Source organism: Mastigoproctus giganteus, chromosome 6 (genome assembly GCF_048544385.1).
Source record: "Mastigoproctus giganteus isolate SK-2022 chromosome 6, ASM4854438v1, whole genome shotgun sequence".
Classification (NCBI taxonomy): Eukaryota; Metazoa; Arthropoda; class Arachnida; order Uropygi; family Thelyphonidae; genus Mastigoproctus; species Mastigoproctus giganteus.
In genome coordinates this window covers 87,750,317-87,763,874 of record NC_143580.1, presented here as the reverse complement: position 1 = coordinate 87,763,874, position 13,558 = coordinate 87,750,317, and positions in this window count along the sequence as shown.

Below are 13,558 nucleotides of genomic sequence, written 5' to 3'. Positions count from 1 at the left end.
ACAGATAGCAGCAAGTTAACTTAATAAAATAGGTAAAAAGTACGAGATGAAAATCTCCACCTCAAAAACAAAATCAATGCGTTTATGTGGAAAAAACATACAAAGAGTCGAAATTGTTATTGATGATAAAATAATAGAACAAATATCTGACTTCACCTATTTCGGAAATTTAATATCAAATGCATCCACACTAAACTACAAAAATATAATAAAATGAATGGAACGATTAAACGCCACTTCGGAAAACAAATGACAACTAAAACAAAATTACGACTACGCCCTGTTTTACGACTTGGGTCATAAATAAGAAATATGCACACAAACTAGAAGCAGTACAAATGCGATTTTTAAGACCATTATTAGACTTTACAAGACTAGACCACCAAAGTAATTTAGATATCCGCGAGAATTTCAAAGTAGATAACATAGTAAATGACATAAAACGGTATCAGGAATAATGGATCAGCCACATAGAAAGAACGAACCCAGACCGGATCCCAAAATTAGCTTTTAACTACAAACCTACAGGAAAGAGAAATGTGGGTCGACCAAGACAACGATGGTGAGATCAAGACCACCTCCAAGAGCTACAACGGAACAGGTCTTAAAAGACCTAAGCCGGACCAAGTTCATGATGATGATGAGTGTTGGGTGTTTCAATACGACCCAGAGACAAAGTGCCAGAGCAGGCAGTGGATTTCAATATCATCACCAAGGCGCAAAAAAGTTGTTTACAGAAGTCCAGGATCAAGATGATGCTGATCCTGGTTTTCGACAGGGTGATTCAAGGAATTTGTATCCGAAGGGAAGCGAGAGTCAATACTGCGTTCTACTTAAAAGTGTTTCTAAGACTACTGAGGCGCATTTCATCCGTGAGGCGCCAATTTCTAGAGAAAAGCAACTGGTTCTTGTTCACGATAATGCCCCCTCCGATTCCGCACTTGTGACGACGTTTCTGACGAAACATGGTACTGTACAGATCAACCATCCACTCTACTCTCCCGATCTAGCACCTGTGCACTTCTTCCTCTTTCCCAAGCTGAAAACTGCCCTAAAAGGAGAGATTTCAGGTTGTCGAGGACAAAGAGAAAGGTGACCGCTGAATTGAGCATCATGTCTTTGGACGCATTCGCTGACCCTTTTCAATAACGTTTGGAACTGTTTAATACGGGCATTCAATCAGGTGGCGATTACTTAAAAAAAATAATAATAAAACGGTTTCATTCTCCTTCAAATTGTGTTCTTTTTATTGTACTAGTCCATGAACTTTATTGCCACACCTCGTGTACCGATTTTTTTTTTTTTTTTTTTTTTGCCAAGTGCTGGACAATCATAATTTCATAGTATAAAATGATTGTTTTTCGTGCCACCATTCTTAGATTTGAAATGAAATTCTTGAATTATATTCTTCCATATTCTACAATGTACAGTATTCTAAAAATTCAGAATACTCTAAACAGAAAGCCAATACAGCATACAGTAGTTTGGTTTTATTTATTGAGATTCACATAAATTATATAGAACAGCATCAATTATTCAATTAGTGGTTATTTATATAAACGGTTATTATTATGTTATGAGCATATATTGTATAAACATCGAGAAACCAAACATGAAGTGTAGAACAGGGCGCACATTAGTATGACCAAAGCTATCGTCATATATTAATGAATAGGTCATTATTAATTAACTAATTCAACCCATGATACTGTGCGCAACCGGATAAGGGATGATTAATACTTAGAACTCATTAGAAATGAATCGGCCCTTGTTAGAACAACTGATATATGAGAGCAATTACTCTTCTGCTCAGCGGGCTATTAACATCCTAAAACTAAATATTTCTCAATGAATCGTGGGGAATATATTTCCTTACCTTCCAAGATTAAAGTAACTCTGAAATTGTGGGTGTGCTGTCCGAGCAGCCTTTTTTAAGGCACCCGTAAGGTCAAATTAAATTAATTTCAGTTGTAGATCTAATAAACTAATCAAGTGTTTAATTTTAAATATCGTTTATTTCATTATAAACTATTATTTTACATTTATTTCCAACTGGACTACTAAATATCAACTTTGTTTTGCTCTGGTATATTATTTTTAAAAACGAGAACAGCGCTACATGTTGCGTGATGTACCTTGGTGATCTATAATATAGCTTAAGAATTATTTTATGTTACTTTGAAAGAAAAACATGTAATTTGTTTTACTGCTCTAAACCAGTGATATTCAACTTATAGTCGTAGGACAGCCCGCGGAATATTCCATAAATCTGGTGTTCTATGGGGTTCTTTTCCAATTACACAGAAGTAAGACCAGCGTGTAGCATTGAAAAATGAATTAGGTATGGTATAATGTGCACGTTTGTTCTGAAATCACCATAGCTGTGTGTTTTTTACACATTAAGGTAGGAATTCCCTTGTCCGTAGATTTCAACCCATAACTATTAAAGTAATGGCCGTTCCTGGGTGTCGAATACCAGGGGAACAGTTCCTTCCTGATTGTATCCTCCCAACAATGAAATTTTGTGGAGAGCGTGTCATGGTATGGGCTCATTACTCGTGATCGACAAACCACGAATGCTGTGCAATACCAGGACAGCCTGGCCAATTATGCAATTCCAACGTTATGGCAATGCTTCGGGGAAAGCCCATCAGCAAGACAATGTATCAGCGAGACAATGCCCCATGCTATACTGCTCGGGTCGTAACAGACTCGTTTGAGGACATGGGTGTGGAAAAGTTGAATTAGAAAGCCTAGAGTCTGATCTGAACACTATCGAGCATCTTTGGTATGTATTGGATCGGCGGGTACGTGCACTTCGAGATCGCCCAAAGAACAGGGCCTTACTGGTGGCTGCGTTAAAGGCCGAGTGGAGGAACACATCACCTGACATTTATAAAAGCTGGTTGAGAGTATGCCGCGAAGATTGAAGGCCGTCATAAAAGCAAAAGGTTTCAGAACAAAATATTAGATGACACAATAAAGGCTCTTTTTTGTCTAAAGGCAGGTGTCCGGATATTAATGGTAGGGTAGTGTAGTGTATGTCTGAAACGTAAAATAATGAATCAATGTATACTCCCCACCATGACTTATGGAAGTGAAACTTGGGCACTCACCAAAAGAATGGAAGAGAAGCTGAGAACTACACAGCGAAGAATGGAACGAATCATATTGGGAATCAGACTGTTATATAAGAAGAGAAACACATGGATTAGGCAGCAAACTCAAGTAAAGGACATTCTTATCAAAAATAAAGAACTAAAATGGTCTTGGGCAGGACACATAGCTCGAAGACATGATGACAGATGGACTAAGAAAATAACAGAATGGTACCCAAGAGGAGCTAGAAGAAAACCTGGAAGACAAAGGCGGAGATGGATAGATGAAATTCATGAGTTTTCGAGTAGTAAATGGATGGCCAGTGCTCAAAACAGAAGGAACTGGAAAGTTGCTGGAGAGGCCTTCATCCTGCAGTGGATTGAAAATGGCTGATGATGACGATGATGAGTGTAGTGTATATGCCTATACGGCCCACCCCTAATTCGACTGTTTTCATACGGGTCTATTCACAAAAATAAAATTTCGGTCATCACTGATTTAACCTTATGCTGAAAATGTTCCAAATGAAAAATAAAAGTCAGTATTTCCGAATTCATTTCAAAATAATAGTTCTGCTTTTCCATTGAGGCGTATCAGACTAAGAAGAAAGCTGCATTCGATACGAAAATCAGTAATCAGCAATTCCTCCTCTCTTACATAGCACCGATATATATTAATTCCTGCTACCAACACAATTTTAACGATGTAAGCAGACTCTGATTGCAACAGTAGGATGTCAAATACCTCTGATGACAAGGAAAACATGAAAGCAACCAAAACTGTTGACACAGGTTGAATTAATTGAATTGATGGATACTTTAATCTACTAAAGAAAGCCTTGCGCAACTTTTAGGCTCTTAACTAAACACAAAATCATTTACTGGTTACTGATATTTGATTTTCGTTTTGCAGGCGCAGAGAAAACTCATTGAAATTCATTTTACATCGATGAAGCAAAAGAAATCGGTTCCATTAGATGTAAAGAATCCGAAGCCCCAGCAGTTACAACTGATGAGATAGTGCATCATTTGTGAAAATACATTTGTGGGAAGCTGAATCTAATGCTGTGCACAAGAATAATGTACTGATGCTGAACCACACGATTTTAAGTATCGTTGCGAGTATTGTATTAACAAAAAAGAAAGACTTAAAATTAAATTTAGAATGCCTGTAGCCAGCCCATACGCATTGTCAATTAAAACAATATTTTTTTTGGTATTCAATCATCCAACATCCATTTATTATGTTCTATTTTTAAGTTTATTATCTGCTTGTGTCGCAATACAAGGCTACAAACTTCACTCTAGTTCTTCAATAAATATATTTTAAGGAATAATATTAGTATTTGCTTAAGTCCGTAGTTATCCAGTTCTGCCTAAATTAATTTTGTAGATAATCCCCAAAGAAAACAGCAGCTGTAAACATAGTGAAGTGGTATAATGAAAACAGAACAGACCAAGTGTACTGATTAAGTATCATAATGCTGGTTGGCACATAAAATTCTACTCGTATTTTATTTTACAATATAACAGATTATTATTATAAAAATTATGCTGTTGTAGTAAAATAACTATAGGCTTAACGTTGGCGTGTAATGTTGGACATCTAAATAGAGAGAGGATGCAGCCGTGCCAAACAGCGAAGTGCTGCGCATAATAATCTTTCCAGGGGATGGTAGCGGACAGAAGCGTTAATCCTAGTCTCAGCCGATGATATCACATGTATCTACCTGAACACCTGTAAGTACTTAGCTGCCTGTCAAACTCGTTATACTGTGTCATTTCTGCTCCCATTACGGAATGGATCTGTGACCCCAAATTCCTAAAGATATTGTGTGAATATCGAAAGCCTAAGAGATGACCAACCACGCTTTGCATTCATGCAAATAACCAACAATTTCTATGCGTCTGATCGAAGAGAAAGCTAAGAGAAGCATGCTGAACATTATCCTAAAAGTAGTCAGTGAATTAATCCACGCATACTAGCTTCATATAAATATATACCATAAGAACTTCTTATAATATCTAATGAGCGGATCAATTCTCTCGCCGAACAGAAGCATCCAAAGGGATGTCGTGATCCACTGACAAATTAACTGTAAGCTAAACACATAAAGAGAGGCCATTCAAATACCGGAGGACCAGATCCTAGCAATCCACAAAACCACAGCGAAGTTAAGATCATCGTGGCATTTATAATTCTTATTAGGAATGGGAAGTTTCAGAAAAACCCTGGATTTGTGTCGTTCCACTGAAATGAAGTTTACTGGTACATCTAAATCTGTGCCATGGTTTCATTGAAAACGCTGTCTATTGAACAACACGATGCTGAAACCAAACATAGTTAAATCGTTTTACAGATATCAACCATCTTAAAGCGGTATTAGTGGGTAAGGTGATGTTCAAAATTCCGTGAAACATAAATGACTGCAACTTTCTTGTTCCAAGGATCATTAAGGATTTTATATATATACTCCTGCATTTATCTCTACTAGGCAAATAATAGCACTTTATAATCATGTACTACCACTTTAATTTGATTAAAAATAGGCGAAATTATGCAACCCAGTAACCTGGACATAAGCTGCCACTGGTAAACATAAATGTATAAATGCTCTTCATCACAAAGTAGAATTAAAAAAGGGTTAAGCATGGAGATTATGTGGAGAAGGAAAGTTCACAGCAATGCCCGATAAAAAACATCCCTTTATTTAAACAAATGATTATTTTCGTTTCATTCAATCAAAACTCTGTTCAAAATATCAACGAAATCGGCATTGTTCAGTACAATATTCAAGCCAGTACCAGCTGCAATGTCATGCTGTGCATCTATAAGTTCTGATGTCATGTATATAGATGGAACAGGCGAGTATAGATGAAGACAGAGATCCAGGACTTAATATACGTTTGTGAGACCAAAAACTTCGGCAACTGGTAATCTCCAGTAGTCGTCTTTGATTTTTTCAATCTGTGAATTGATTATCATAATAGGAAACTCAATTCTAGACTCTTCTGATTACTTCATCTCGCTTTGTTTCATCTAGAAACTGCTCGTGATCGGCAACGTGCTGTCCAGGATCGTACAAGGTAGCTAATATGTGTTAGTTTTAAATATTTATTTAAAATAAACTTAGAAAGAATTTATATTACTCGTGGTCAGAGGATAATCTATAACAAAATACCAGGGCACTCTTTGAAAAGGCTTAACCTACTCTTAGAGATAGGTGCAATGGATTAAACAGATACAACTTCAAATATAAAACTACGGCTATTGAGCAACCATTATTTTCATTAAAGATCATCGCTGAATTCTTATCCAATAAAGATCATCGCTGAATTCTTATCCAATAAAGATCATCGCTGAATTCTTATCCAATAAAGATCATCGCTGAATTCTTATCCAATAAAGAAGCTCATCTCCGATAAAACGTTCAGGTGTTTTATCCTAAACGGACAGGCCTTTGTGGAACACTAATTTCACACAACTACTCATTGTGTTGTACCCACTGCTTTATAATTAAATAAACTCAGACTTCATCGTAAAACTGTATTCGTATTATTAACTTGCATATGCCCGAACGTGAGAGATACTCAGTCTTCCATTTCCAAAAGAGCACTGTTCCCAATAATTAAAATTATTTCAATTTAGCGTTAATTATAATTTAAGTCGTCATTGAGACGTTCACCTCTCTTGTCTCATCAAAGATGCGTCTTACTAATAGTAAAAACAAAAACGAAATCGGCATTGTATCTGATCTCTCTCTCTCTTCATTTAAACTACTTAATGCGCGTGCCACGACAAAAAATAATGGCAAAAATAACTTTCTTTTTCCTCCCAATACCGCCCTACGATTAATGCAGCTGCTAACTGTCGGGCATTTTCCCAGGGTTGCAGTAACCCAGAAAAATGTAGCGTTTGCTGCGTTACTCCGCACAATGGGTCTGGCGTGCTGGAACGAAATTGCATTACGTGAGCTGCTACCTTTATACTTAACAATGACTACAATTCAGGATAGAATGGCGTCCAGCCATTCTCGTGCCACGCTAAGAATGGCGAGTGCTTAATCAACCGTCACCCGGGCATTAGTGCGTGCTGTCACGTGGATGGTGAAACAACTTTATTTTTGACAGATGTGTGGATTACCAAAACAACGAAAGAAAATTCGTGCAAAATATCATCGCCTGAATAACTGCAAAGACGTCCGCGTGTTAAGGACCCTTATAAGATAAGATTTACTCGCCTTTGAAATAAATCTTTGTAGAACAAATGGAATTGTCGTTCGAGGCTGCAAACCCTGCAACTCCGTTTTTAATGTTTTGTCACCTTTGCAAGGATGTGAAGTATTTCAAACAAAGACTGCGGTTAGGCTTTAAATCACTTCTTGGACAGATTGCAGTGTTCGGTAACTTCATTATCACGTACTTCAGCTACTGTGGATAAAATACACGCACACCTGAGAATAAACGATAATCATTTTGTCTAAAATGACCACGCATCTGCAATATGGGGGAACGTGCCGCATTTTGACTTCCTGTACCGCGCAGCAGAATGTCATAAGGCTTTCTTGGCTTAGATGAGAGCTACCAAGCTGCAATTGCTTCATATTCGAGACCCCCCTTCCTTCTGTCCTTATGAGGTTCCAGTCACAATGATTTATACTCCAGCTGTTTAGGGCCTGGAAAGTTTGACCTCTGCAGCTACTTATCATCAAGGGCAACTACGCCGGAGATTGGTTGTTCTGAGTTGAGACAATAACAAATGTTACCATAGTCCTGAAAAGACTACCATTGAAATGGCAGTTGCCTTTCCAGCCACAAGGATGCCTTGTTGTACTAATGGAAGGAGAATAACATTCGATGCAAAATTTCTAATAGGGCATATCTAGAAACCTAAAGTCTAGGACTCGTAATCTTGGAAGATCCTCTCCGATACTATTGACTCACACGAATAGACTAGCCTCTCCCACAGATTTCTTCCATATCTGTCATCGGTATCAGCAAATCAGACGAGGACTTACACAATTTGTAAAAGACAACAAAAACAGAAAGCGTATATTCAATATCGTGAGGTGCCTTTCCCCATAATCAACTTACCGATGCTCATCTTAATTTTAGGGTTGCCTGCATCCTTCCAGTTTGCATGGATTTCCAGTATTTATGGATTTCTAATAAAAGTGAGCTATAATATTCTCACGAGCGTCAGTTAAAACTTTTCATCCTCTTCTCTTGTAATATGCCTCGTGTTGGTCCTCCTTCCCTCCTGCAAGGTACTATATAAACGCTCATCCATGGATTATTTCTATAACTGGAATTAAGGATCATAAAAGATGTAGTCAGGAAACTATCTGAACATATTTATTTTTCAACATAATCGCCACAAACATTTCTGCCCTTGCACCTTTCCTTTATCAAATAAAATTTCTCAAAGATTTTTTTACGATATGTTACTTTATCCTCCTTGGATGTGTCAATAAGCCCCCTGACAGCACATCCATAAATGCAGTCTCATTAATATATAGTAGCTGATTCTGTGGAGGCGAATACAATCGCATTATGACTTCCGGATTTGCTTTCATATTTCCTGTTGACATTCGTGTTTTTTATTGCCCTTAAATATTACGTTTACTCCTTGTCGTATAAATCATATACATTTTAATACACCGTTAGGGAAATTTCTGAAAACCTTTTGCTCCTCTCCAGAAACCACCAAAGAGGTGAAGAGATTATTTTATGATTTTTGTATGTCAACTCTACCGTATAAGGTGACTAATAGACACATAAAATTGCTTTATAGCTTCGATCTGTGCGCATAGAAGGCCAAGAAACATGACGAATGGCATTTCGAAATAGTAAAGTGCCAGCTACAGCTATTAGATCAACAAAACTTGTAGTCACGTGAATATGCCGTTTTCAGATTAGGCATCCTTAGTCGGGATCAATTTAGAGCTGAAGTCTACTTTTACAGTGACATATTATTGCAGAAAAAGCCCTTAGAATAGCCTTTCTTTTAGGAAAAAAGTAGCCAGAAAGAAGAAAAGTAATAGCCATCCGTCTTATCTTCTGGGAACAGTAACTTTTTCGAGCAACACTATCTGGCGAATGTGTTGTCTTTCTGCCGAAAGACTGATGTGGCTGCCTGTCTCCCGGGAAGGATTTGAACGGAAATATATCCTATCGGGTTACTGGAAGTGTGGCAGGGGGAGATGAAGGGATAGTGAATATGTGAGTCGGCGTGAAAACAGAGATGGAAAGTGAATAAAAATAGCAGAAATACTGAACAAACATTTTGCGTTTTGATGATTGCCTGTATGGAAAGAAATGGAGAGTTATAATGGAGAAAAGTTTCCGATAATAAAACGAGACTCGAAATGGGTAGCAAATGGGGTTGCACTACATCACCATCAGGAACTGCAAAGACAACAGATTTTACGGAGCCCTTAGGAGAACGATGGAAAATTGTTTATTTTAAATTGGGCGGCTTTTGTCTTCCCACGCAGCATATGCAAAAACTGTTCTCAACAAGTACGCGGTAATTTTCAATTCTCAATAAAATATGGACTTAGTTTTTAGTTAGTAGGATTAAGGTCTTACGAAAAACGTAATTTGTCACTCCGACTTTTACCAACAGATTACAAAGATTCTTTTTAAAGTTGTATTAAATCTAGAAGAAACCGTTATGACAGTATTTATAAATCCCGAAGGGAATTGGACTTAAGTGAACTTACTTTTTTGTAAGATTAAGATATTGTAGAAAAGATCAGTGTCACTCAAACTTTGACTCTTGACATTGGGTAACTTCAACGAATAGCTTAAAAATATGAGCTTACAACGCAAGCTTTAACCAAGATCTGTTCACTGTGAAGTAGGGGTTTATAAACCGCCTAAGAGAATTTACAAACTTCTAAGGGATAGAATGGGAAGAGTGAAGAGATTTTTCTTCTCTTAATGGGCAGATTCTCACGAAAGATTTAATCGCGCCAGCAATGAAAGCTTGGACTGAAGGCCGTATAGACCTTTGTAATATTAATGAAATGGATTAAATATAACCTTCACTTCTGTTAAATATTAAAAAAAATCGTTCTCGTCACAATATAAAGATAGCTATTAATTTACTTAATTGATACTCTCTGACCATAGGAAAAAAAAACTATTATCTTTGAAAACCATATATTTTGAAACCTATTCTGTAATCCTATATTCTAATAGAACCTATATTGTAATTTCTCAATCGTATAACTTTAGAAAATCGGAAGGAAGTTAACTTAAAATTCTTCCCTTATATATATTCTGACCATTCATTCCAGTGACATTCATCCCAACATTGAAATACGACAACTCCTCCTCTTGAAACCTTCGAGCATACAAAAGCTCAGTGGGTAATTTTATATCCATGAAACATTCCATTAGATCCCTTCAAACTCCATGGATAAAATTACCCATGGAACGCTTCTCAATATTCCTTTTGAAGAAGGACTTTTCTGAAAAGCGATCATCTCTCGCTTGCGATCGATTCTTTATCAACTTTCTTACCCCTTCAAATGTAGTTTTATTCTGTTTTTCGGGCGAACAGGGAGTTAAAGTTCAGTTTCGTGAAGTTCTCATTTGTATAGATTATGTTTTATGAAAATGAGGTATACCTTAGACTTGTTTCCTTTTTGTATGGCTTATTTCTTCTCTTACAGCTTACATGTTTTCAGTTGTCGTGACTATTTTCTATTAGTAGTATCCATAAAGAATACTGCACTGGCATCCAGATTTAAGAAACAGCTGAACTACATGCATGTCTAAATGATGTTCCAAAGTAACGAAGGTTGTTTCCATCCACAATATCTCTATTTTAAATCGCTATAACACAGATTATTTTATCGATGGGTATAGAACCTAGATATCTAAACGTTTTCGTACATTAATATTTACAGAATGTCTAGTAGTCTGAAAGAATCCTCTCTACTTTAATCACCGCATAAAGTATGAAATAATATTCGTTTTCGTTAACGTCTTAGTAGATAAATATTCAGAACCTACGACTTTCTCCCAAAGAATTTTGTACCAAAGGATTTGGTGTAAAAATACTAAATATTCATAACATTCCTTTATAAACATTGATAAATGGCTTTTCGTAATGTAGAATTTTAAATATTCCTCAAATTATTACAAAAGGAATTAATCTGCAATTATGGATTCTGTTCTTATAATATATTTTCCAATATGGAGAAAAGAATCCAAGGAACCATGGTGTTTTATCTGGGAGGCAGTTAAGGTAAAATACAGCACGTCAACTGACTTCGAGTTCTTCGTCATACCCAAATTACCTTCAAATTTATCAGTCAGCTGACTGATTCTTCTAGAAATTAATTTTCCCTGAGAAGAGACATGATGAGCGGTGGGGTGACAGTGCAGCACTTAGATTAAAGTTCAGGAAATTTAGTAGTGGGCGTATCCGGTAGGCAGCATTAATTAAATTTGCACGGAAGTATCAAAGGACGAGTCATGACGTAATTAGAAATTAAATAATTCGGGGGCATAAAGCGGCACGAGTAGATGAAGACTGGAAACATTTTGTAAAGCTTCAGCGGTGTTGCTTAGTAAAGATTGTTTTCCGAGAAACACTCCATAGTGTACAAGAAAGATTACATTTTTTAATTTCAAAAATATGATTCAAATTTAATTACTGTCGCCTAGATAACTAATCAACTATTAACAAAAAATATAAAAAATCAGTGACAACATAAGAAAACCGATATGAAATTAACAACCAAGCTATTAAGGCTGAGCCAGAGGTTGCATTAACCTCCCTTGGTAATGGGGCAGTATTCTTCCAAGCCAGTAATGTATAATGAGTGGGTACAGTGTATCTTGGGTTGTTTGTTTGGACATTTTTCAACCAGATGGAGAGATACCCCAAGTCGGTATCTCATTGGCTTCCATCTCTGGCCATGGAGGTAGATCATAGCAACTAAGTACACTGTTGGAGCCTCCCTCAATACAACTTAGTATTGATATTATTTTTATGTTCGTTATACGAGGGGGTTTCAAAAGGTTTATCCCCTGATCTTCTTCTCTGTATTCTAGGAACGTTATGTTTTATTGACTGTATTGCTTGTTTATCTTATATATATATATATATATATATATATATATATGTCAAAAGTTTCATTGCTCTAACTCTTGTTTCTTTTGTTACAGAGCTCAATGTGTGACAGAGTGTCATCATAAAGTTCAATATCAGTCCATTATCAAATTTCTGTTTTTTCAAGGCAAACAGCCAATGACTATCCATGAAATCTACGGTGTATGAGGGATATCTGTCCATCGTATAGCGTTATGAAACATGATGGAGACAGTTCAAGTGCGGCCGGGAGAACGTCTATGAGGAAGAAAGAAGTGGGCTCCCATCCACATTTCACACTGCTGAATTCGTCCCAAGAAAACAGATGATCCTTATTGATCGGTGGATAACAATTAAACAAATCTTAGCTGAAATGGGAATAAGCTATGGATCAGTGAAGGGCGTAATTCACGATTTGAATATGAATCTTACAATCAACTGAAAAATAAATAAATAAAAAAGCAGGCCTGCTCATCTGAATTGATCGCCATGTGGGAAAGCGATCCTGACCTGGTTTTTTTTAACAGTGGCAAAACCTCTTATAATCATGAATAATTATGAATTATTATTCATAATTCCTATTGTCTTGAAAATTTGTCAAATCACTTAATGACCTGAGCAAATCCCTCTTTCGAGATGATTTTGGTAACTATTGATGAATCGTGTGGATACATCAGTTTAACCCAGAAACAAAACAGTTTTCAAAACAAACAAAACGTTCCTCATCATCATGAACTTCCAAAAGGTTAGAGTGCAACCATGTGAAGGGAAGGTGTTGTTGTCAGTTTCCTGGGATGAGATGGAAATTATTCTCAAAGATTACCTGAAGAAGGGTACCACCATCAGTGCACGCTACTACAGAAACTTATTGAAGCTATTAGTATTAGCAATGGCCACATGGTGCAAGGAAGCCTATGGCTTATGCTGCACCAGCCAAAAAAAAATAATAATAAATAATAATATTAATAAAATAAAATAAGAAAATTAAAATAATAATAATTTTCAGGTATTCCAAGTGTGATCTACCAATAGCCTTGTATAATTGAATTATTTATCTCTCTAGTTCGATAAATCTTCGATAGAACACATGGGCCTTCCTTGCAACCAGTCCATAATGCTCAAAGAACTTCATGTCTGACCGTATCATAACACCGAAGTCCCTTTCCTCCACTACCGGCTTAAGTTCAACTGCGCCAATGGTATAAGTTATTTTGGGGTTTCTGTTCCTCAGGTGCAATACCTTACACTTTGCTGGATTAAAGCATAGTTGCCATTAATTACACCCTCATTAATTAATTTTTTTCAATTTCACTCCCAGAATTTCTAATTAACGTGAAGGGTTTTTCTTCTG